Below are 26,194 nucleotides of genomic sequence, written 5' to 3'. Positions count from 1 at the left end.
TTTCCCCTTAGGGGCAGCAGCTGGTGCTGTTTGGGGGTCTGTGTTCCCTTTTTAGCTCCCTCTGTCCTGGACTGAATTGCCTCCTCCTGTGGCACATGCCTGGCTTTCCAACAACCCTATTTCCCTGTTGCTCCAGAGCTGGAATGGGCCAATTCCAGGTGCCCGAGTAGGGCAGTGAGGGAGGTTTCAGTGCTGACATCAAGGAAAGCCTGTCCAGCCTCACCTCCCTCGAAAGAATTCAATTGTGCTGAGTAAAAGGAGATTTTGAGCAACTTTGTAAGGTTGGAGAGGGTGGAGTGATAGAGTTTTGTGTTTCTATGGAGTATCAGGAATTCTGTTACCTCCTTTTCCCTGAAAACACCTACTGTGTGTTGCGGGCTGATTCAGCCCCACAGCTCCTGTTTTTCCTGGGAATGTCCATGTGGACACATCCAGTGCAGAGGAAAAAGCATAGTCTGGCTCCTCAGGTTGAGGGAGAGAGTCACAGGTAACCATGGCAACCAGGCTGGCCCTGGGAGCAGCAAGGCTTTGCATTCCAAAAAATAAAATAGCCCAAATTCACTACAACAGCCATTAACACTCCAGCTCCTATGGAGGTCTCTCCCTCGGATCTGTTCCTTAGGGATGCTGACAGCAGTGGCTCTCACACCTAGGTAAGGATGTTTTCCCCTGCTCTACCTGCTGCATCATCATTTATCTGCTGATACATCTAATAATGGCTTTGAATTTAACGGGGGTATTTGAATTTCAAGGGGGAGAAACATCGAAGACCATTTTGTGTTCCCCTGAAAAGTTTCCATCTGTCACACACTTCCAAAGCCCAGGGTCTCCCATCAATATTTATAACACTCAGCTCAGTGTTTTCACAAAAGAGCTATTAATGCAACATTTCAGCTCTGGTGACAAGTTACATTTAGTGCTGTCAACCAACAAAGATGTTCTTTGTTTGCAAAATCTCCTCTTTTCCTTTTTTTACTCGACCATTAGGTTTCAGTTTTGAAGGAAATGTGTAGATGTGCTTTCCAATATTTTCTGGAAGGCTGCTGGAGAGGTGACAGATGGAGGTTATGGATTAATTTTCCTAGGAGTTTAAATAAAGCTTTTTGTGCAGGTTCTTTGCTTGGGATGAAACTCCTGAATTCCTAAAGGGGACCAGGGAACTTCAGGAGGGGAAAGTCTCTGAAAGAAGGATTTAATTTGTCACTGCTTATTTTTCTTCCCATGCTAATCAGTCTCTTGTGAGGGTCATCAGTGTGTATGGAAGCAAGAAATTTGATGTAAGTGGCTCTATAAAACCAGTTTAAAAAAATGTTACTTTTGCAGGTTGGAATTAGCCAGTTCCAATCACTGCAGTTGGATTTAAGCAGCAGCAGGAAAAACGCAGCATAATTTCTGTCCTGCCCCCCGTGTCTGTCCAGCTGGTTAATTGACCTGTGAGTGTGTAACAAACCCCTGCCAACATCCAATCTTTAAACCACTTCCAATCCCATCAAACAGCTCCGTTCCACAGAACCCTCCACTTGAGTCCACGCTGCCTTTCCCCTTTCCCGGTCCTCGTGGGGCTCTGCAGCTGCCAGGACTGCTCAGCAGCCAAACGACCTGCCCAGCCCTGCTGCTGCTCCTGCCTGTGCACAACCAGGGAAAGGGACAACTGGAGACCTGCAGGACAGGCTGGGGAGCATTCCTGGGAGCATTCCTGGGAGCATTCCTGGGAGCATTCCTGGGAGCATTCCTGGGAGCATTCCTGAGCCTCTGCGGGGTTTGGAGCTGGTTACACACACTCCAGCTCTCTCAGGGAACAGAGGGTTGGCCTTGGGGTTTTGCCAGACCCTGGTTAATTGTTCTTCATTAAGAGCAGCCCCAGGCTGGAGATGATCCCTACAGAGGCCATGATCCATCTCAGCCATCCCATGGCTTTGAAGAACCTGCTCTGTGGCTCGGTCTGGTAAAACCCTCTCAAAACTTTAGTTCAGATAAATGCAGGGGGCTAAAAGGGCTCATGATTTTCATTTGCTATTAATTTCATTTCCTCCACCATCCTGCCATGTGCTACATCTCTTGTAGCATTTGGAAAACCAGTGGAGAAACAGAAACACAGCCAGAGATCAACAAAACTACTCTGACAGTGACACTGATGGGAAAATAATCACTCTGAGCTGTGCTGGCTCATTTGGCTCTCACTCCAAGGTCATGGTTTTGAGTATCTCTGCAAATGCTGCACAGAACTGTGACCAAAGTAGGGGGGAAATCAGGACTAAGATCAAAATCTGGAACTCTTTTTAAAATACTCTCCAAAGCCCATAGCTGTCCATATATAAACAATGGAGTGGTTGTAATTTGGGCAGCCTGGAGGCCTACCCAAAGCCATGAGCTGCCATTCCAGCTACTGCAGACTGACTGCTCTGGGACAACACAATCCAGTTCCAGCTGACTTTAACCAGGGAGCTGGGGACCTCCCCAAAATGCAGTTTTGATCCCAGCTTTCCTGAGGTCAATAATCACCCCCACTGAATTTCAAGGCCACTGCTGGATATGCTGAGACTCAGGAATCAAGAAAACAACAAAAGGGAATTAATCACTTTAAATTTTTTTCCTTGCTTGATTCCAGTTTCACAGCACAAGCCCAATCAGGAAATGTATTTGTGCACTTCAGCTGGATCTGTCGTGGAATATTTTGACTACCAGTGTGGGCAAAAGGCAATTTGAAGTAACCTACTGCCAAAATAATTTTGGTGCCTTGCTTTAAAACTGAGAGGCTCCAGCCCAGATTCAGGGAGCAAGGTCAGTGTCATGTCCTCAGTGGCATCGTGGTCATCAGACCAGGAAGGACACTACTGATTTTAAGGTGTATGTGGGTGGAGAAAAATAAGGAGATTGAAATAATCAACATGTAGCATCAGAAGTGAATCTGGTTTCCTTGGCAACTTCTAGTGTGTGGTCTGTGTATCCCTGAGAATTTCACTTGTAAGTGGGAGCAGGTACTTACTGGAGACTGGAATGCTTTGGAGGCAGAGAATTCCTGTTTCCTGTGCAGTCATTGTCTCCTCCCTTGGGAACTGGGATGGTTGTTAAATTGTGTCATTTGAATAGTTACAGCAGAAGAGCTTTGGTTAAAAATACCTCCCTACCCCAAAATAGACCAAAAGCAATTTAAAAAGCAGGTAGAAAAGTACTTTGTTTTGGTGTTTGGGATACAGCAATCCCTGGGACTGGGTTCTGAGCTGATGTTTTCATCAGCCCCTCTGCTTCCAAGCATTAAATCATCGTGACTGAAGCATCAAAAGCTCACGAGGCTTTAAAAAATGGAAAGTGTTGGGTTGTTTAGCTTTTCCCATCCATCACTTCAATCTTTGCATGATATCTTCAAAGATTTTCTTTTTAATAAAAATGGAATTGCTCTGCAATCCCATGAGAGGAAATAAAATTGCAAGATGTTAAAAATCACAAAGAATGACAATGAAGTCAAGTTACAGACTTAACTGGCTTTAAGTGGGAGCAAAAAAAAAGAAAAAACACCCCAACAAAATATACAGTGACTCCTATATAAAATATTGTTGGGATAAAAAAAGTTTAAAATACATTCTTTAACAAGGCACTTTCCTATCTGAGGTACCCGAAATGAAAATGGAGATAATTCTGCTCCATGTTCGGACACATTTCATGCTGCTTCACATTTTGATTTGACCCAGTCACAGAAATTGCTGAAGTACAAAATGTAAATAAAGCAGAGACAGCAACGAGCAAAGTAGATTTACCTTTTGGTCCTGACTTCAGTCTGAGTTGTTGGTGCTGTTTGCCAGGGGCTGGCTCTGCCTGAACACCTGTGTGGAGGCAACTCCCACAACGCTGTTGCTGGAGGGGTTTCCTGGACGGAGCAAAATCTCTGCAGGGGTTGGATGTGCTGTGCTGAAAAAGAGGATTTATTGTGACTACAGAGAACTGTGATCAGGATTGACATCAGAGCATCTCTGATAAACCAACCACAAGCAGTATATGCAGGAGCTTGTGGGGTATTTCTTTAGCTTCTCCAAGGCACTAATCCAGACCTAATGGCAGCTGCTCGTTTTCCTATGAATATTTCATGGTGTGTTAACTCTTAGACTAACCCACTCAAATAGCCAGTTACTTCTATACTGTAATTTATGTGTGACCTTTGTGATCAGAGTGTCTGAGAACACATGGAAATTAATGAATTCTCTCTTCTCACCAGGGTGAGGAACTGAGGTAATAATTTCTCATTACAGAAGGGAAAAGAGGGCACACGTCATGTCCAATCTTTTAGCCTGTGGCTGAGCTGTGAACTAAGCCCAGCTCTCCAGAGCCAGGCTCATGCTGAAGCAAACAGGTCAGGCTTGCTCTCACTAGACCATCTCACTAGACCATCCACGGGCCGAATTGCAGTGTAACATTTAAAAAGCACATTCAAGTTTTTTAATCCAGGAGCCAAATTTTCCTTTGCAAACGTGTCCTCTCTTGCCCTAGAGAGCTCTCAGGGGCGCTTGAGGGGCTGTAAGCACTGCCAAGGACAGCAGAGTTTCTCTGGCTCATTCTCTCCTCACCCCATTCCGTGTAGGAGTGGGCAGGAGGAAGAGCCTCTCTCACCACACAGACGGTGCTGAAACACTTGCACCACCTCCCATTAACACCGTGGCTTTGTTACTGCGGGGGAACATTTGCAAATGAAGTGCAGAAAGGTTCAAGTTACTGGTCCTGCCCACCCACAGCAGGTCACCTCACAGCATCACATCAAGAACAAGTGTGTCCCCTGCTGTCACCAGACTGGAGAGGGGCAGGACCCACAGGGCTGACAAACCTGGGAACAACAGGTGATTGTCTGCCTTTCTTTCAGTTTGCTATTCCTATTTTTCCGTCCTCCATTCCCTGCTTCCAACAGCTTCTGTCCTTCTGTCGTTCCTTCTGTTCTACCCCCATCTTCCATCTGCCCTTACACTAGTTTTTATCCTTCCATCCTTTCTTCCTACACTCCATCCTTCCTTCATTCTTTCTTCCATCTCTATCCTTCCATTCTTTCTGCCAATGCTTCCATCTGACCTCCCTCCCTCCTTTTGTTCTTCCATGTCCTTCCATCTATTCTGCCTTCCATCTTTGTCTGTACATACATTCCACTTTCTACCCTTCCATCCTGTTTTCCATCCCTCCATTCTTCATTCTGCCCTCCTCTCCTACTCCTCTTTCTTCCTCCTGTTGGCTGTGCTTCCATCCCTCTGTTCTGCCACTCTTGTTTCCATCCTTCTGTCCTTCCACCTGGTTCCTCCAGCTTTCCATATTTCCTACCATACATCTTTCTATCTATCCTTCTTTCCTTCCATCTGTCACTCATTCTTCCCTTCTGTCCTTCTTTCCATACCATCCACTTTGTATCTCTCCCACCTTCCTTCCCTCCACTGATGCCTGCCATGCATCCTTTTGTCCTTCCATATGTCGTCCTTTCCATCCATCTGTTCTTCTACCCATCCCTTCCTAGGTCTGCCTCTCCTCACTCCCATCCATCCTTACATTTCTAGACCCATTATATACCAAATACATCTATCACAGGTGAAACTCACCTTTCCCTGGTGCTCTCCCTGACCAGCAGCAGCAGATCCCTGTTTGTGCTCTGTTTGAGGATGTCTGTCCATCTGCACCTCCCTTCTTCTGGCCTTTCTCCTTGGACATGTCCTTCTATCCTGGTGGTGGTCGCTGGGGGCAGTTAAAGACCCTTCCCCCAGGGCTGTGGATGGTGTCAGCAGTGCTGAGTGACTCCAGCCCCAACCTGCAGAGTGCAATTGGAATGAAAGGAGGTTATTTTCATGCAGTCACAAGTTTTGTGCTACAGTGCACGGCCTTTTCCCATGTAATACCCAAACCCCTCACTAACAGCACCCCCTGCCCCTCTGCACACCCCTCTCCTTGCAGTGTCCCCAATGCACCTTCGAGGAGGGGAGGAGACATCAATAGTCTGGATTTAGGCAATGTGTGCTTTTGGCAAGACCCTCAGCCAGAATTGCTCCCATCAATCTCCCATTACTGTAATGACACATTCAAATGGCACAGGGCTTCCAGGCTGTGCTGGGAATTATCCATCCACCTGCTCCCTCAAACCGTGCTACATGTGTTTATCCTTCCCATCTCCCATCTTTGGACCACACTGACTCGCCAAGAAGGAAAAAAAAAAAATAGGTATTTATCAACACAGTCCTGTTTTGTGCAGCGTTCCAGCAACTCAGTCTGGATCTGTCTGGATCAGACACCCAACATTGCTCATCTGAGATAAACAAAGGGAAAAGCAGAGGGCTGATAACCAGCAGTAGTTTCTTGCAGCACACACAAACACCCCCCCGCCTCTCCCCAGCCATAAATTGGAAAGGACACTGGTGGGAGGAGAAGGGTTTTACTCCATCTGAGCCAATCCTGAACACCTTGGCTGAGTTATGGGATGTACACTGATGGGGCTGTCAGCCTGCTCCTTGTGGAGTGACAGAGCTGCAGAGAAAACCCCTTTGTGTGCCTGAGATAATATTGTGTTTTCCCGAGCCCTTTATGAGGGAGGTGACGTACGAGGGACGTTCCTCCTGAAATACAGACACTAAATCAGCACTTGCTGAACAGCCTTGGCTGAACAAGGGCCTGCACTGAGCTCTGCAGCCAAGGGATGCTGCTGTCCCCCAACAGCCTCACAAGGGGATTGTCTCCCAAAATACTGTCTCTCAATTTGCACAAAGCCATTGCTTAGAATCATAGGATTTCCTCAGCAGTAATCACAGCCTTTAAACCAGCTTTTCTACAAGCACACCTAACTCATATCCATAGGAAAAGGAAGTTTCCCTGGAGAAAACTGAAATGGGAAGGCACTACACATTCATTTTATCGAATTAAAGACAAAAATTATTAAAAGGCAAGGGAGGACATGTTAAAAAAACAGGTTAAGTTTCTTCATATTTAAAATCACAAATAAAAAACTTTTCAAACTTTTCCAGTACCTGATACAAGGCACAGCTCCAAGTATCCAATGTAAAGCAATTTAGAGGACACCTTTGATAAAAGCAAAGAGATCATGTAGGTTCATTGTCTTCCCTTCTGTTAAAAGAGCAGATTTACTACAAGTATGAGAAAGCCCTGTTGCAGGTACAAAGGTTTGTACTTTCTGAGTCAGCAGAATAAATACAAGAATCCTGTTTCCAAGGGCCTCCCAGGAGTCCCTGTTTCCATAAGCACAAGGTGTTCAGTCCCAGTTAAATCCCAAGGTCTCCCTTCACCATCACCCCAGGACACATCTCTTTTTTTTCCTCTCCCAGGACGCTGCAGGAACAGCAAATTCCTTCTCTGTCCAAGGCAGTGAGTGTGTTTTATAAACTCTGCAGAATGTGGTGACATCCCTCAAGCCCCTTCCTCCCCCCCCCCCCCCAAAAAAAAGAGGCTAAAGAAAACAAGGAAAACACTTTTGAATCCATACCTCCCAATCATGTTTGACACGCTGTCCATTGCTTCTGGGGGGATAATGATTTCTTGATGGACTCTCACAAATGGGCTGTTTCCCACATTATCTGAAATAATTGCTTCAGAGTGACCACAAAAGGAACAGCAGGTAGGAAATGAGGCTGCAGTTGCCAAAACATAATGGATCATTTAGTCGTTCTCTGCAGGTTTTAACACTTCTCTGGCCATCAGGAGCCCTAATGACTGTTCTGACGATAAATGTGGCTGGAGGAATCAGCTCCTTCACCTCGCTGACTGTCACAATAAGGCCCACAGAAAATAAACATTTAAAAATAGCTGTATTGAAAATGGACTCCCAGGCACTAAAGCCTCTGGTTTCCCTGCTGGGTGTCCCAGGAAGGGTCTCCCCTCGTGTTTGTGGCACTTTGATGACGTTGTCCCCAAGGCTTACACTCCCAGCACGCACAGGGACAGAGCCAGCTGCACAGCTGGGGCAATTCCAACTTCTTTACCACCATTTCTCTGTATATTTGGAGGTAAACCCCCCAGAAACACATTCCCACTGCTCCTCTTGCACACTCAGTTTTTCTGGGGATGATCTAAACACACAAGCTGGGCTGTCATTTAACTTGGGACCAATCTTTTCCTAGAAGAGCCTTATGAGAAACCTTTTAACCCTTTTTTTATATATATATCTTTTAATATCTTCTTTCTTTTATTTTTCCCTCAAAGCCACTTCCAGCCCTTCTTCCCTCAGCTACCAAGACTGACAAAACCCACAATCACTTAATATCCCAAAGCCCTGAAGAGTTTTCCTCTTTTTGCCATTAAAACCCCTGAGTGAAGCACTGGCTCCATCCACGTCCAGGGGACATAAAATAACCCTTTTTTGGGGTGAGTTGCTTGATGAAAACAAGCCATTTAAATAAATGTATATTTTAATTGTGTCCTATAACAGAATTTGGATTATATTCTTTGTGTGGAGCTTTCCAAGAGGCATTGTGGTGTAAGTTTGAAAACAGTCTTGATTTTTTGAGAGTTTTAGTGTACTTGTGTAGGCTGCAATTAGGACTTAAAGAAATGTGTTCCATGCCTTCCATGCTTTTTTTGGGAGGGTCTCTTTGTTATTCAGAGGTCTGTGTGCTGCCTCTGGGTTCCCAGCACACTTTCATCCCTGGAGGTGTTTCTCACTGTGGTTCCACAGTGGAACAGGTTAGGAGGAGCAGAAGCAGCTATTTAGGAAGCATTTGGACTGATTTGTACATAGCAACTATTCTGGGAGTGCAGTCTGGATAATCAGGCCCCTAAATAGCCAAACTATTTGTGTGGAGCTTCCTCCACGGCTGGAATTCCACCTGCCTTTTGTGCAGCCAATTTACTGCACTGAAAAGCTGCAAAAATTGGCTGCCAAGTTTTGCACTAGAAGGAAAACTGAGATGCTTTGAAGAGACAAACCCAGGATAAAATGTCAGGACAGTGAAGGACCTTGAGCAGTTGAAGAGGCATCGTTTAGAAGGAGGATACAGGAAAGGGAGTGGGAAACAGCCCAAATTCAAAATTCCACCCAGGGCTTTCCAAGGGAGAAGCCAAGGGAGGATTTTTACAATTAGTTTGAGGCAGAGGACACCATTTGCAATTTGTGCTGCAGGAACACCAGGCAGCTGATAGTTGGGATTGGTTCCACTGGCCTTCCTGTCACTCATCCCTGGGGAAAAGCCCCCGGTGGGATTCTGCTCCCTGGAGCACACTGCTCAGCCCAGATTGCTACTGTGAGACCTTCCCACATGGGAGAAGGGGAATCATTCAACCACTTCACTCCTTTTTAAGAGAATATGTTGAACTCTTATCCTGTAAAAATCAATTGCTCTATCAAAGTGCATGTGTTCCAGGGAGGAAAAGCCAATATTTACATTCCAGCTCCCAATTTAAACCACAGCAGAGTGGTACAACTGAGCCTGAGCTGCAGGAAACACTTGACAGTCACTGTCATTTGGGCTTGGGTCTCAATTTGAAGCCCAGAATGGAGGAGGGGGATTATTCTCACCAGAAGCCACTCACTGGGAGGCTCCAGCCAGTCCCTTGAACCGCAGAGTCGCTGGGGATGAGGATATTCCTTGTCTTCCCCAGGCAGGTGCCAGCATGGAATGAGGTCTGGTCCTTGTGTGGAGTGAGCTGAGCTCCTGCAGATGCTGTAAAATAAATCCTAAAGGAAACTGGTGACTGAATTGGAACATTATTGTTTGCTCCTACCACTTCTGGTCCTACTGCTCCAAACCAGGATCCACCTCAGTGGCTAAATTAGCTATTCCAAGGGGGATTTAATTTGGGGAACCCAAACCAAAACCACCAGCCTCACAGAACTCGAGGGCTCAAACATTTTAATGATAGAAAAACAAGCCTGAGTTCTCAGCACTTGATATGCAAAGCTCACAGAGCTTCCAGAATAACTCCCAACAACCCTCTCAGATCAAAGGAGGTTCCCAGGCTGACTGGGAACTGCACAAGCTTTTCTGTTACAGATTTAGATGATAAACAGGATTTATCCTGGAGGTGTGTGCACACAAATACACACATGTAGGTATCTATACATTCCCATCACTCCAGAATCTCTGTAGATCTATCCCAGCACACCTGTGAACACACACAAACCTGTGTATTTGGGGTTGTACACACACAGACCTCAAAGGCTCATCAATTTGGGATCAAATTCCACTCAACAGTCAATTAGACATTTTTCCCCCTGAGCAATACTGTAAATATGAATGTGGTTTCTTTTCCCTTTTAGGGAAGTTAAGGCTGTCACCCACTCCTGGAACCTGCTGGCTAATTCAAAGGGAAAGAACTGCAGCTCCACTGCCAGGCTTGCAGGAGGCAGGTGCTGTAGGACACCCGGGTTCCCAAGGCACAGAAGCCCTAATTTTCAGCACCCAGATGTCAATGTCAAGGGTGTGAGTTCAGAGGGGCAGCAGCACCAAGGCTGATCCTGCACAGAACACGTTTCAGACACTCCATCACAGTGGAACAGCCACCACAAACCATTGCCAAGAGCCACGTTAATCAAATCAAAATGGGTCTTACAGGAAGGTTTATGTGCAGCAGATATGAAAAGGGAACTTGCTGATTATTCCAAATCCTGTTTTAATTAACACCTACTCCTAGTCTGCCTTTATTTTTTTCCTTTTCATCTCCTGCCTGTCATTCATTTGACATCTCTGGGGTGATGGGAGTGATACTTCAAATGAATGGGAACCACAAAAACCCAAACCATTTCCAGTCCTCTGTCTGCTTAAAGAGATTCTGCTGACCCACACTGGCCCCTTTGTCCCGTTATGGGGCAAAAAATGATTTGGAACCATTTTTTTCACTTCATTTCAGACTAATTCTAACAGAAACCACAACTCAGGACGGAATTTCAAGAGCAAGAGTCAGCTTTGTCTCTCCCCAGCTTTTTTTCCTATCAAACACCACTCCTTGGCTGCTCAGTGCCTCCAAAATCAGCCTGATGCTGAGGCTTTTAAATGATGATGAAACAGAAAAGTAGGGCAGACAAGGAGAGGGAATTTTCCAAACATATTCATGGTTGCTGTGAGTCCTGATTCCACTGCAGTCAGAATAAAAATGGGCATCACTTCCAGCACTCCAGAGCTGGGCTCCCATCCCAAACTCAGAGCCCTGCCTGGGTTTTAGACTCAGACTAATGCACAGGGGGTCAGCCTGTGCTGTGGGAAAGGCTGGGGCAGATTATTTTCCCTGATGCCAAGCACATTGTTGAATGCTGAATTACAGGTGATCTGACCTTCACTCACTCACTCACTCTACTCTGGGTCTACATTAAAGGAGAGAATAAATGTGGCTTCTAAAGGCCAGAACAGAAATAATCACCTCCTGCTGCAAAATGGTAGATTTCATATTTTGGTTGCAACACAGCAGCAGATTGTCAGACTCTTTTCTCTGCATTTCCTCTCCTCTTTCTCTTTCCATGTGCTTTCTGTCAGTAAACAATTACACTGTCAAGTCTGTTTGCAAACTTGCTCCTGAAGAGGAAAACCCCTCCTATTCTTAGATGTACTGCCAATAATTTTCCCATACAATTTCTGCCTGGTTTGATGCTAATTAAGCACCTCAAAGTGCACTTTCCAGGTGATGCCAAGGGGAAAATTCCCTTTGATTTTGTCTGTGCCCATTTCATTGTTGCCTCACTGCCAGACTGCCCCTGGAATTCCCAGCAGCCTCCAGCAAGGTGCCACATCCCTGGTGTTCCTCAAGGAAGAGAAGGCTCCGGAATCAGGTCCTACCTGGCTGTGGCACCCCCAGCTGGAGTCTGTCTGTGCTCTGATGAATTATTGAGGCTCTGCATTTACAGAACTGCAGGATCTACCTAATGACCGACAGAGGAGCAAATGTGACCGTGTAATGTGTGATAAGCTGGAGAGCCCGTGCAGGGATGAAAGGCAGGGCCCAGCTCGTGCTGCTGGGAGCTGTAACACTGACAGCAGTGCTGCTCCCCCTCAGTGCTCACCAGCCCTTTAGTTAACTGGGCTGGAGCTTCCTTTCCTCTTTAGGGAAACCAAGGATTTTCCTGGGATCGTTTGAACAACAGCTTATCTTGCTTTAATCAGTTCCCTTTCCCTGGGTGCCTCATACACTTTTAAAGCCTTTCACTGTGACTCAGAGTGCTCACTGCCTTTATCACAGGCTTTAGACAAAGGAAACACTTCCAGAATGGGAAGAGGCAGCTCCTCCATCCTGCCAGAGGGATACAGGGAGGAATAACCCTTTCTAATTGTAGGAACAGTGAGTCAGAGTCAGAGCTGTAAGGCCTCTGGGTGTCTTTAACAGGTCAGACAGATGTCTGTCAGCGTGGCACAAGCACCAAACCCCCCTGGGGTTTGGGGACACCCCAAGGTCTGTTGGCACTGGATGGTTCCATGGGTTTTGTCAAAAAATCAGGGAACTGGGATAGGAATTTTGCACCCACTTGGTTCATTCCTGGTAGTGGTTAAATCCCTGAGCCTCTCTGGTGTTAAGCAAAGCCTCAGCCCTGAGCTGACCCAGACTCAGAGGAGCACTCTCCCAAGCATTCACAAATGTTCCTCAGCCCCACATCTCCCACCCTGCACGGCCCTGGTCATTCCAGCTCCAAAACCATCTTCCTGGGTCCCTGTCCAGACAACCCAGCAGCTCTACAGACATCACCATCAAACAGCAAGAGGCCACGACCCAGGATTCTGCTGCAGGGCAGGTTTGGGAACATGTTTTTTAAGGATTGGGGCAATTTTGGCCCTAAACTGTTAAATATATGTTATTAAACCAACTGATCTGATAGAAAAATAAAAATATCTTAATGAGTTTCAGCTGCTCCTTCACCTTTGTTTGGGGTATTGACCACACATTAAGGTACATGTGATCCTGAGGAGGATAAAATGGAAAATCTGCCACATTATGAGAAGTGAACAATGTTACCCTGAATCTAATTATAATATTATAGTATAATACACGTCTGAGAGCCCCTGTTGGGAGCGAGTATTTAAAGACCAACGTTAAAGGGAAATAAACCTTTCCAATCAATTGGGAAGGTAAAACCAGTAGTGAGGCAACTGCAGAAATGGAAGCACAGCGAGAGGAAAATTAAAACCAGCATCCCCAGAATACCTGCCTTAATTAAACGTTGGCTGGGAATATGGGAGTTGAAACAGGAATGACATTTGAATTCATAAAAGAGCAGCAAAAATATTCAGGATTCTTTCCTTTGATTGATGGTGTAATTTCCTGAGATCCAAGGCATGTTGGCTTCACCTGAAGGTCAAGTGTGTACAGTGGTCAGGAGAGAGAGAGAACCTCGAAATGCAGCCAAAACACTGCTGTGCTGGGGAATTTTTGCTTCCCTTTCTTCTGAACATACCTAAGGATTGAACACCACCAGAAAGCCCCACAAAACAGCACAGAACAGTGAGATTAAATATCACACCAGAGCTACTTCAAATTATTAGAAAAACTAAAATTAAGGATAGGGCCTTAAAGCCACAGGGTCAAGTTCATGTCATCCATGACTTTCCACATTTTAAAGGCCACTCTTCTAGGAGATGAAACATTGCACTAGGGAAGTGTTGTAAATACTGAGCTGGGCCCCAAGTGTTGTCAGGCTGCTGTTGGACTGGATTGGTTTATGCTGCCATAGCACCCAAGACCTTAAAAACAGGCTAAATACTTTGAATCAATCCAGATTGAACATTGCTGTCCACATCTTCATCCATGCACAGTTAAATGCCACGTGGGAATAATGGAGCCCTTCTGTCACAGCAGCAGGGGCTTTAGGCACCAGTTTTTCCTTTCCTCCCTACTTTGCTCCAGTCCCTGGTACCACAAACCCATTTTCCTGACTGGAGGTGTTGGATCCCGAGCTCCCCCTGGGCAAGCCCATGTTTCAGCAGCCCTACAAGAGAAGAAATGTAGCCTGATGCTCATTAAAAGTCTGTTGATGGTCTCAGCCTCTCCTACTAAAGCTTCACCCGTTCCTGTTTCCAGGAGGATGTGTTTGACTGCAGTGTTTGGAAAGTAGAGCAGCAGGTACCAATTATCTGCCTGCAAAGGCTGTGTCTGCATACACAATTTCTGCTGGGGTGGGATGGTATTAAATTCACTGGGAGATTGCCAGAGTTTAGAGGTATTAAGCAGGAATTCTGACTCAGAGACAAAGGCACGTTTCTGCAGGGTGAGGAGGGTGTTTGCACACCCTGCACCCTGCACAGGGAAACACCCCCTGCTCCACAGAGCTCAGGAACCTGCACTGAAAAAACCCGGACAAAATACCCCAAAGCATCAAGGGGTTTCTTTTTAGGGCTGTTGCAACGTGTTACAATAAAGCTGCCCAGCTGGGAGTCCCTCTGCTCCATCTGCTCAGGTGTTGGGAGCTGCAGCTTTGCCTCCAGTTCCTCGGTTTCTGTGCTGAAAATGTGAACAAGTGCTACTGGTGAAACCAGGGACCGTTTCCAGGCTCCTCCAAACGTGGCTCATGAGCCTCAGGTCTTGTCTAGTTTTTAAGAATAACCCAGTACAAGCAACAAAAGCACATGAATGATATAAACAGCTCCAAGTCAGGGGCCTTGCCTCCAAACACTTCAGAGCACAGCCAGGAGCTGGTACATGAAGTCACATGGCACTTTTCAAAAGCTTATTAGTCATCTTGTTCTTGTGCAGAGATGCCCTTGATATTCTGCTGCCTTTACAGGAGCCACCAGTATCCCAGCTCCTTCCATGAGAGCTTCCCACACACCTGCAGCCCCCCAGCAGCCAGAGAGGGAGGATGCAGAACACACCACGCAGAGGGAACGGAGCGGGAACAGACAATCCCTGGGGTGGGTGTGAACAACACCCAGACACGTCTGTCCAAAGGGGAACAGCCAGGAGTCAATAAATAAGAGCTGATCCCCAGGGCAGCTCCAGCTGCCACTCAGGGAGGTGTGTGGAATGAATTGCCTGGGGAGCAGGGGGTGGGAGGGAAGGAAACAGGGACTGGGAGCATCAGGAGAGAGAACCTTCATTTAGTCACTGCAGGAGGCAGCTGGAGCTGCAGCCAGGTCTGGGCTCCACCAGGAGGGCACGGAACTCAGAACAGAGCAGTGTGGTGGAGGGGGTTGTGAAATAACGTTACTGGCAGAGAAAAGTAAAGAAAGACTAATTAAGGATTAATATTAAATGAAGGTGAGAGAAGCTGGAAAGGGTCAATCAGCCAAAAAGGTTTGTAAGGAAGGGACGTGATGCAATCTGGTGGAAAGCAAGGACACCAAGACCATGCTGGTGCTTTTTCCACATTATTCATACAGGAAAAAAAAAAAAAAGAAGCAAGCCTGAAGTAGAGCAAGAAAAATATTATATACAAGAAACAGACCCAAAACTCTACATTGGGTGATGCTGAAATGAACTCCAAGAGCAAAATGCCTGTGCCTGGTAAAGCTACAGCAGAGGATAAAGCAACAGTGGGAAACAAAACCAGCAGGGCACTTTAGGGGCAAGGTCACAACTGGAGAGCCAAGTACATTGCCCAGAGAAAAAAAAAAAAAAAAGGAGGTTAGTTATGGCATTTCAAAGAGAAATACTCAAAGCTCCTGTGTATAAAAAATTAATAAGCTGACCAAACATTTGAAAGCTGAATAAATAACCTTTCCCTGGCAAAAAAATAAAGCTGAATGATCTGAGACAAAATAAGGGCATCCATCCAGCAAGGAGAAGGAAAAGATAAGCTCTTTTCCTCTCTAAACTTCCCCAGCTTTCATTAGAGGTCACAGAGCTCAGAGAGGATGGAGTTCAAACAATGTTTGAGCCCAACCTCGATCACAGCACACTGTTCCTGGGAAACACTAAGTGGGGAATTATCAGTCCTGTTCCAAGACAAGGTGACACAGTAAAAGGCACAGGCCCAGTAACTCTGAGCTCCTTCCCTGTGCAGGCAGCTTGTCCTTCCCAGCCCCCCCCCCAGCCTGAACAGTGCACAATTCCTACCCGTGGGGGAAATGTCACCCAGCCCTTACAAACCAGCCCTGCCCCTCTCAGAAATGTCACCCACCCCTTACAAACCCAGCCCTGCCCCTCTCAGAAATCTCCCGTTTCCTTGCTCTTTCCTGAGCAAGTCCCACGGGTCTCAAGGGAAGGAGCTTCTCCCTCCTTCCATGAGGTCCCACCTGGCCTTGCTTTAGCACAGAGCAAACCGATGCTCTCTGCCACGGTGATGTTTGTGTGAAATGGTTTTCCTCATGGCAAGGCAGCACAATGCCCAGAGGAGATGGGAAGACACATCCCACACAGATTCAGGCAGCTGTAAGTGCTGCCCTGGTGCCTGATCAACTTCAGAGTTATTTATTCAAATTATTCTTCTCATCTGAATCACAATTGATCCTCCAAATAGCTGAGCTCCACCTGCACTTTCAAGGCTTGAACATCCACACTGAGTCAGGGCTGTCTGTAAAAGCAGGGAACTGAATATTCTTATTAGTTCTTGCCTTGCTTTTTTCCTCCTGAGTTCAAACAGTGGCAACTTATTCTGCAGCACCTTCTTCCCTGAGCCAGGGGAAGAACCAGTCTTTTGTCAGGATGTGGTTCCACCACCACACTCATTCTTCCTACAAAACTCCCTCCTTTCCAAACACCAGCTTGACTCACACCTGGATGGGGACAGGGCTTGTCTGGAGAGGGTAATGAATATCCAGTGTATGCAGGACAACCAACGGCCCATGAGTCATTCCCACATTTGTCCTACAGCACCTTCCCAGCCAGGCCCTGCTGGGGAATGAGGAGATGCTTTAACAGAGCTTCAGGAAAACTCAGGGGACACACTGAACTTTCAGCCTGTTCACCACAAGGGGCAGTTTGGCAACACCCATTTAATTGTCCAGGTTTTCTTTGCCACAGTCAGGAAATGGATGGTCCCAGCCACCCTTGCAAATCCAGCAGCTCAGATATGCTAGTATCAACTGCCTGCAGAACTACCACCACAACAAAATAATCCCACAGGAGACACTTCCTCAGCTTTGCTGTGGTGTCTGACAGCAGGAGCACAACCTGCTTTTCCTATTCTTTCATTTAAAGAAAACTCTGCAGCCTCAGCAAGGTGGGGGTGTCACACCAATGAGAGCAACAGAGACAAGCAAGGAAGGGGAGGCCAGGGGGTACCCTGTGTGTGAGGAGTGCTCTGACTGTCAGAAATGCACTGGAGGCCAGAAATGTTGTTATTGATATGAATGTTTGCTAGGACAGTTTGTCTGGGGATGTTTGCAACAGTTTCTGCTTTCCAATTAAAAAAAAAATTAACAAATAAATGGTACTTGGTGCATATTTCCAGAAACAAAACCTTACCCCAAACACAGAGTGGCAATTTAAAGATAGAGACCATTTGCCCCCAAATCTTATTCAGAGCAAGTGGTTTCTGCAGTGCAAAGACCTGCCCCCCACCTGATGAGGAAACAGTCCAGCACTTTTGGGTTGTCCTCTGAGGTACCAAAACAGGTCCTGGTCTTCCTGCAGGTCCATTTTCACCCCCTGGAGCTGCAGCTCTCTGTCCCTCCCAGGCTTTGCTCATTTAGTGCCCTGGGATGGAAACTGCTTTACAGGAATAAAGGTTTTCTCCTGGAATAATTCAAATTAAGATCCATGTTGGAGCACACAATTATCCTGCACGTGCCTGGAATCCAGGAGAGCCAGTCAGCTGAGTGTCTGTATCTGTGGACTATTGTCAGAGCATATCATTTTCAGATCAGGCCTACCAATATTATAATTGGGCTCTGGAAGCAGAGGGGATCTTTATTTACCTACAGTTCCTCTGCCTCAGCAAAGGGCTGTAATTTCCCTTCTCCCCAGTAAATATTTTTCACTCCAAACTGAGATGGATGTCCCGTGGTGTGAAAGCCCCGCCTGACACAGAGGCCATTTCAGCTGGGAAATTCATCCTAATTGCAGCAGTGGTTGGATGGAAACCTTGGTAGATTGAAATGATGGAGGGGTTTTAATCAGAAAACATTCCAACCTAAACATTCACAATTCTCAGAGATTAAACAGTGAGATTATCTACTCAAAAAAAAAAAAAAAAAAAAAAAAAGAAAGAGAAAAAACCCCAAGACTTGCAAAACAGCAATACACTTCTTTTAGGATCAGACTTTTCCAAGAACCAATAAAATTTTGTTTCATATGGCTTTGTATCTTGTGGTAGACTGACAGAGATATCGGTGCAGTCTTTTCCCCAGGTTACCCTGAACAAATTTGCCAAAAAAAGGAATTTTTTTGGTGTGTAGTAAAAATCTTTGCTGGAGTCTTGTATTTGTTTGGGTTGGACTTTGGGTGGATTACTCACTTCCATCTGCTTGGTTCCAGCAAATTTCTATCAACACAGTCATTTGTGAGACTTCTGCTCTTCCTCCTTGTAAACTTTGCTTGGATTTGTCCAAGTCTGAAAATTTTAAACCCGGGAGGAGCACGAGAGAGGCAAAACAGTTTTGTTTAGAGGAGAGGTGACTAAGATAAATACACACCACAGCTCCTTTGTCCTCTGGGTTCAGTTGGGGCCATGTTATCCATTTGTTTTCAACAGGAAGACTTGTTATTGCTCTCCCTGTGAAAAATGCCAGCTCAGAGTCAGGACTTCATTCCTGTCCTCGTGCTGTGGAGCCCCAGACTGTTGATGGCAGTGCCAGCTCAAATCACGGGCACTTCTGGGGTTATTTACTGGGAACTGCCTTAAGACAAAAACTGCTCAAAAAAGCAAAAGCAACACCAAAAAAGAGGACAAAAAGTAAAGATGAGCAGAATGAGATGAGGTGCTTCCTTGGCAAACCAGCCCTACTGAGATTTCCATGTGATTAACTTGAAATACAGAGGGGTTTATCGGCTTGTCTCCGTGTTTTCATTCCAGCACCTATGAAAACCACATGTGCAAAGGAAAACTCAATACATTTTTCTTTCGCCGAGCACCAGAACGATGCATTAGTCACAATTCCAGAGGAATCCATTCTGGAAGATTTCATAACTATTTCTGTTGTTGTTTCCCAGCTGTCCTGCTGATGTTTCGCTGAAGTTTGCCCTGATTTCTCCACAGTCTGTTCCAGCCTGTGCAGAGCATCCCTCTCTTCACAAATGAAACTGTTTCCTTAAAGCCATTCCCCCTTTCCTATCATTCCATGCCCTCTCCAGCTTTCAGAAAATACCTCCTTTCTTTTGTTTTTTAAAGGAATATTCTCGCAATCAAAGTGAGACCTCCCATTTTAGTCTGACTTACAGGTATTGCTGAGAAGGTTTGCAATTATTATTATGACATTCAGAACTGCCAGTGAGCTGAAAAATCAGTTTCCAAACAGCTCTGAATCACTTCTCGTTATTCTGCAGGTCTGGTTCTTACAGATGTTTCAGAATTTTCCGCTGGGAGTCCCTGAGCAGCAGAATGAAATGATCAATTGCTCCAATTTAGCTTTTAAACGGAACTGAATCAAGATTCTCTGTGATGCCCTTGTTCAGGGCTTTTCAAAACCCGGCCTCTTAGAAGAGGAGGGGAAAGGTACTTGTTAAAAAAAGAGGTGGCTGCGACACAGCAGCCAATTTCCTGCCATTTAACATCACAACGCCGGAGTCACTGCTAATAACAAACTCCATTTGTAAACCCATTAAAACAACAAACCAGCCCCATTTGCCATATAAAAAGTAATGGCTTTGTCCTCGAAGAACAGCTAGCAGAGACGTTTGTTTCGGCGAGGCGGGGAAGAGTTGTTCTGGTGCTGCCCGCCCTTCCTGCCCCCCGCGCTTCCACAACCACAGCTCTGTAAATGTTCCTACTTCCAGCAGCTTCCCGGGGCCACCGGCTGCCCTCAGCTGTTCTCAGGAAAACCTGCCTGGAGCAAAAACTGGACCGGCATCCAGCCGAGGGCAGAGCCTGACCCGGGGGCGCTCAAGCAAGAAGAGCCGGGGGGCTCGGCTGGAATTCAGCAAAAATGGGGATAAGGAGCAAAGGAGGCTCCACTTTGCCGGGGGCTTTGCACTCACTGCCTGTCTTGCCCAGACCTGGAAGCTCTGCCCCGGGTGAGCTGCCGGTGCCACGGGCTCCACCCAGCTCCTGTCCAAGCTCATTTATGTGCCCCCCCCAAAGTCCCCACAGGCAAGGTGTGTAAATGTTCTGTGATGCTGACAGTGGCACTGAGGTACAACTGCTCAGAGGCCAGGACAGCGAGTGGCTGCAGAAATCCTGTCCTCAAAACATCCCAGCCGACATTCTGAAGGCAAATTTCAAAAACCTACATCATTTTACACTTTTTCCAGCAGAAATCTTTGAGCCCTGCAAACCCAATTACAGGACTGAATGAAGTAGACATCTGAGAAGGTAATTATTCTTAATTAGATTTTGACACAGTCTTTGGGAGACAGGCATTTGAGTCATAAGGAGAGATGTTCTCATATCAAAATTCACAAAACTGGTAGTTACTGTGTTGAGAAGTCAACTACAGCAGTGCAGTGCTGAGAGAGATGAACCCTCAAGGAAAAGACCCGGGGCCCTGGAGCCATCTCAGCTCCTTCCACCCCTGGAAAGGCTCTCCTGGCCCCCAGGGGTGGATGCCCAGGGCAGCAGCAGAAGGAGCTGCCTTCAAGTTTGCTCCTCCCACCTCCTCTGCTAAATCCCCGGGGGATATTTCAGACTCCCATTCCCATTTTTCTCACAGGTGTTTCCTGCTGTGTGCCCTCCTCACCCCAGTGTTTGTGGCAGTCTGTCCCTCACCCACCTCAAACCCAGTGTTTGCTGACACCTGTGACAAACCAACCCAAGCTCTCAGTAACAAGATGGAAAGAGGGAAAGAGTTCCCTGCTTATTCCAGTGGGTGCCACACCATGTGTGGTGTGGAACTGATAATCCCCTTGATTTGGAGCGTGGACTGGGGGGTTGCTCTGCCAGTTCTCCCTTCCTTTCCTCAGTCTTTAGGAATCCTTCAGTTTGAAACTTCCTTTTCAAGTGGCTGAATTTCCCTTTAACTCATTTACACCTCCTAAGGAAGACCAGCACCGAGGAATCACCCACACTCAAAAGAGTGCAATTACTTAGTCCTCCTTCATTTAATGAGAACATATCTCTCTATGTGTGTGCATATATATGTATTTGTTACCTAACAATTCCCAGTGACAGGCAAAGGCCTCAAACACACAGAAACGGCAAAGAGAAAAGCAGGTCCCTTTGCTTTGTAGCACAGAAAGGAGAACTGAAATATTTGGAAATCTGGGCCTTCCCCAAAGCAGCCCCCAAAGCCTCCTCTGGTTCCAAACTGGGAATGGCCCTTTTCCTGAACCACCTCAGGCCTCCACCATGCAGCAGGTCCAATCTGGAGAATCCAGTGTGACCCACACACATACACCCCGAAATAAATGAGCCATCTTTCCATGTCCTGCAGTGAAAGAGCACCAGTTTCATCTCCTGTGATTAAATTAGTGCTTGGCCTGCAGGAAATTTGTAGCTGTGATTTCCCTGGATCACTCCTGTGTGAAACACTTGTCTTATTTTCCCTCTAACTGCAGCTGGACTCTCATTTTGAGAGATGCCCATTGACTCTGGCACATTCCTCTCTGCAGATTCCATCACCTCCAAGAGCCTTTCATTCACTGCAGCCCTCACTTGCACTTCTGCTTTCAGATCCATTTTGCTGCTGCTGCCCTGCCACCAGGAGCCAAATTATCAAATTAGCAAGGGGGAGAGAGAGGCAGGTATGTGCATTTGCTCAGGTTTCCTCATTTCACAGCAGGTCCAGCAGATATGCACATACATTTTTCAAGAGATCAATCAGTAATCCTATTTTTCTTTGCTTGCATCCTCAGTGCAGCATTTCCATCTTATTCCCACAGCATACAAAAGGCTCAATTCCTGTTTACCTACCACGGAGCAACAGGTGAATGTTTATGCACAGGCTTCAAGGAGGTTTAAAATAAGACAAAACAAACTCTTCTCTGACAGCAAACATGGCAATAATAAATTGTGCTAACACAGAGCAGTGGTCGTGGCCAGTGGAAAATAATGAGTACCCCTGTCTGGTTTTGAGGGATTCCCTAAGAATGTTGTATAACCAGCAAATGTTTCCCTGACTAACCAGGAAAAATCAAGCTGCAGCCCTGTCAGCCCTTCCTGTAAAATACAGGAGACAGAAATCCCCAAATAGCAATTATCAGTAGAACAGGAATTATTTAAAGAGCTGAATGGTGGTGAGTCCCCATTCACTGGGCTGCTTTGGAGACACCCTAGCATGGAGCATACAGGATCAGCATCTCTTGGAGTCAGCCTAAACTGCACCCTAAACTGCTGCAAATGCAACCTGTCCCTCCTAGGAGCTGGAATCCGATGATCCCTGGGGGTTCCTCCCAGCTCAGGATACTCTGTGATTCTGTGTGCCCCAACCCCACTGTGCCTGCTGGCTGCAGCTGCCAATCCAGCCCCCTGCAACCACGGAATTCCACCCCTGTGACCAGCCTCCCTGCTGTGTCCCATGGAAAAACAACAGATTGAGTGGAGAGCTAGAAAAATTACACTTATCCTTGGGTACGGTCTTTGAAACTCCAAAACTAAACTGCCCAGTTCACACTCCATTATAAGGCATATTATTATATATTATATATTCCATTACAAAGGCCACGACAGAGCCAGTCCCTTTTTCCAAGAGGGAAAGGGGCTGGAGGGAGAGGGAAAAGCTGGAGCAGGGGCAGGAGCCTGCCCACAAACAGCACACTCTCCTTGCAAAGCTTACTCACTGCTTTATTCTAAGGAATTTCAGCTGGAGAAAAAGCCCCCCAAAAAAACAGGCCTAAACCCCCCCAACATTTTCCACCTTTGTCACCCTGAAAAAAGTGCCCCCAGTTCAGAGTTAATAAGCTGGTGTAGGACTTTCAAATGCTACAGGATAAGGTGGCTGCAATGACACATTGAGGCACAAGTTTTGCCCCATGGCTGTGCCCCCAACCTTGGTGCACTGACCCCCTGACTGTGTGGCCAAGCCCTGGCACAGCACATGATGCCAGCAGCTGCTTTTTGCTGCATAACCGGCACTTCAAAGGTGTAAAGCTCTATTTCTGCTCCTCTTCCTAACCTGATTTGGGGCTGGGATGGATTATGTAAGGTGGTTATTCATCAGCACAGGCTGACAGCATTTGATCCTGCACAATTCCTTAGCAGGAACTAATGAGACATTTAAGAAAGAAGATGAAAAGGAAGAAAGAAGAGCAGATAAAGGAAATGCATTGTTTCGTAAAAATAACAAACCCCAAAACAACAACAAACAATAAGCAGAACAACTGGAAAGTAAAAGAAAAAACAGTTTTCTGAACCCTTTTGCCTTTTTTGTTCCTGCAATATATGTGCTGGTATTTGTCTCCCTTGAGTTTTCTTACCTTCTCACTAACTCTGCATTATCAATTCCTCTACCTGCAAAAACTCAGAGTACCTTAAATCTGATTTCTCCTTTTAGCCCCTTTTCCCAGTGTAACTGTGCAGATTCCATTATTTACCACTAACCAATTTCCCATTCAGCACCTCAGGAGCCATTTTCTCCCGTTCCAGCTTTGTTTGTCACTCTGAGGTGAAGCTGCTGACTCTAAAGCAGGGAGGATTTTCCCCACGGTCAGCACAAGTGTCACTGGTGGAAGTACCTTCCCCAGTAAATACAGAGCAGTCTATTTAATTGGCATGGCTGTGCTGGAAGTGGAGAGGTGGCAGCTCAGGGCTGTCCCCTCCATGTAATACAGGGACAGGGGGACACGTGGCTGCCAGTGGGAAGGGAAGGGGGGCTCTAAAAACATGTCAGGTTGTTCATCTCTTACAGAGAGATGGGGAGCAAAGGGCTTCAGTTACTTTTCTTATGTCCTGATGCCATTTTGTACCAGGGAAGAGAAGGACACCATGAATTTTTTAGGTACATTTCTTACAATTAAAAGCACAAGTTTTACGATGCCAAATAAAATACTTCACCAACTTGTGCAAACCCATCTCTCATCCTCTGGGCTGAACCTGCTTTGCATTCACTGACCTCCTCTCAGGCTGACTTTGAGATGCAAAACACAGCTCAGTTCTGGGTCCCAGAGGATCAGAACAGGAACAGTGTCACAGAAAAGGGAGCGGGAAGAGATCCTACCAGGTCAGCTACCCCTTCTCTTCCTCGAGGCAGAATCAGCTCTGCTAAACCCACCCTGACTTCGTTGGCCTCAAGTGTTCTGAAAAGCCAAACAGCAGAGCTGAAGTGGGTGATTCCAGGGCCTGATCCCCACGGATAACTGTCCCACACTGGGCAGAGCTGGGCTGGACAGCAGGGAATCCCCTCACAGCAATAATTTTCAGGTGTCTGAGACTTCAAAGCAACCACAAGGTTCCTCTAAAGGCAGATTGGAAACTGGGATGAACATTTAGGGCTGACAATTTGCTTTCTGTAATTTTCTTTCCATATTCTCAGAGTGACTTTATCACTTCTCTGCTTCAGAAGGAAAAGGCTTAATCCTTGTGTTAACCTTCTTTTGATATTCCAGGGTTCTCATTTATTTCGGTCCCTCGCAGCTTAAAGGCAGCAGTGAATGAAAACCCCATGGAATGCACTTAATGAAAGGTTAAGGAACTTAAACCAGCCTCCATCCTACAAATGCTTCAGGATCCTACAAGACTTACAGTGATAGTAAAAGCAAACAGAGAGAAGGGTTCAAGTAAAGTCATATTTTTCCACTGCTGTGTCACAGCAGTAATAACTGTATGTCTTCAAGGCTGCCAAAGGAACAGCACTGCTTTTTCTTGAGAAAGAGTGGTGTTGAAATTTCATTTAAGATCACCCAAAACACGCTCAGCCAGAGGTGATAAGAAGGTTAAAAAGTTACAGCGGCAAGAAAAGAAGCTGAGGAAAAATGGGAAATTCAACTGGCTGTTGATTAAACAAATCAGTCAGGGCATGTCCAGGGACAGAGGGGAACTCCTGGGCACTTCTGGGGGAAATCATCCTGTCTCAACATTTGTGGACCATTCTGATGCTCGCCCCTTTTCAAAGTGACTTTGAACTGATCCCTGTCTCAGAACAGGGTCAAACACACTCCTTTTCCCACCGGGAGGGAAAAGCAAGCACCAAACAGATTTTGGCTCCCAAGTGCTTACGCATTAAGCCCTTCAGTCGCTTGGACATCCACGAATACGTTATCCCTCTCTCCTGTAACAATATCTGCTCAATTATCCTGCCTGTCCCTGCTCGGGAGAGGGCTTGGAGCGAGGCCAGCCACCAGCTGAGAGCTCTCCTTGCCAAATCTGTCAAGTAAATTGATTCTCCTCCAAGACCTTTGAGCCTCTTTCAGCAAAAAGAAACTATATTTCATCTCCTTTTTGCTCAAAGGTCTTGGAGCAAAAATCTCAAATCTGGACTAGAGGACAAGAAGTGCCACCCAGGGAACTCTTGGTCACCCACAATGTATAGAGAATTTTGGGAATGTGTGAGGTACAGCTTTGCTCCTGGAGCCGACCGAGTGGCAGCCAATGAAGGATCAGCTGGGAAGGATGTCCCTCACTTCTGAGGTATAAATGTATTGTTCTGTTTGCTTGTTCACTGCAGATATTTTTCAGCTACTGTGCTCGGGGGGTTTTATATCCCTTTCCATCATACAGCTGCTCCTCAGTTCATAAACAGTTCTGCAAATCCATAAAAATTAGTAGGCTTGTAAAGAAGTGAATTGGAGATATTTGTTGCACCAGGGTAAGCTGTAACACATCGCTCTGGTGCATCACTGCCTCCAGGGAAAATAACTGGGGAGGATTTATTGGGCACCCTCAACAACAGCAGAGGAAATAAAAGCCACAGCCAAAGGTTTTCCACAGAAAATATCCACATTTCTGCCTTGGGCCAGGCAGCATTTCTGACTTCTGAGTTTTGCAAGAACAGCTCTTCTACCACTGGAGATGGCACGAGCCTGGTTTGAGGACATTCCACACCAGCACTTCCACAAGAGCTGCAGGGAGCTCATTAATGTAATTTCTTATCTGCCTACAGCCTTAATGTCTTTTTAATGCCAGTCAATGCTAAACACATCATGTGTTTGCAGAAATACATCTGCAGTGTAAAAAGGGATGAGAACTAACAAGGCCAAGCTGTGGTCAAACTCTAAATGATTTTGCTTCAGACCTAAACGGTTTTGTTTTAATCACAATTGTGGTTGCCAATTTCATTAGGACAATCATCCTGTCTTCCCTGTCTTTCAGCTAGAAATTGAATAAATAAATATATATTCCAGTGAA

At 46.2% G+C, this 26,194-nt stretch overlaps 2 long non-coding RNA genes across 2 annotated transcripts in view; one reads left to right on the top strand and one right to left on the bottom strand.

Moving 5' to 3' along the window:
- LOC135410729 (uncharacterized) overlaps nt 1–10,259 on the bottom strand; it is a 20,822-nt gene extending 10,563 nt beyond the window's left edge. The window contains exons 1-5 of the long non-coding RNA XR_010428842.1: nt 9,482–10,259; nt 7,454–7,598; nt 6,981–7,032; nt 5,568–5,773; nt 3,756–3,906 (exon numbers count right to left, since the gene is read on the bottom strand). This is a non-coding gene — a long non-coding RNA (uncharacterized LOC135410729). The remainder of the gene's footprint in view (nt 1–3,755; nt 3,907–5,567; nt 5,774–6,980; nt 7,033–7,453; nt 7,599–9,481) is intronic.
- LOC135410732 (uncharacterized) lies at nt 307–26,194 on the top strand. Its single transcript, XR_010428845.1, has 2 exons — nt 307–653; nt 24,457–26,194. It is a non-coding gene; the product is annotated as an uncharacterized LOC135410732 (long non-coding RNA).

The sequence above is a fragment of the Pseudopipra pipra genome, chromosome 3, assembly GCF_036250125.1.
Source record: "Pseudopipra pipra isolate bDixPip1 chromosome 3, bDixPip1.hap1, whole genome shotgun sequence".
In the NCBI taxonomy this organism is placed as follows: Eukaryota; Metazoa; Chordata; class Aves; order Passeriformes; family Pipridae; genus Pseudopipra; species Pseudopipra pipra.
This window is presented reverse-complemented; position numbering and strand designations above follow the sequence as displayed.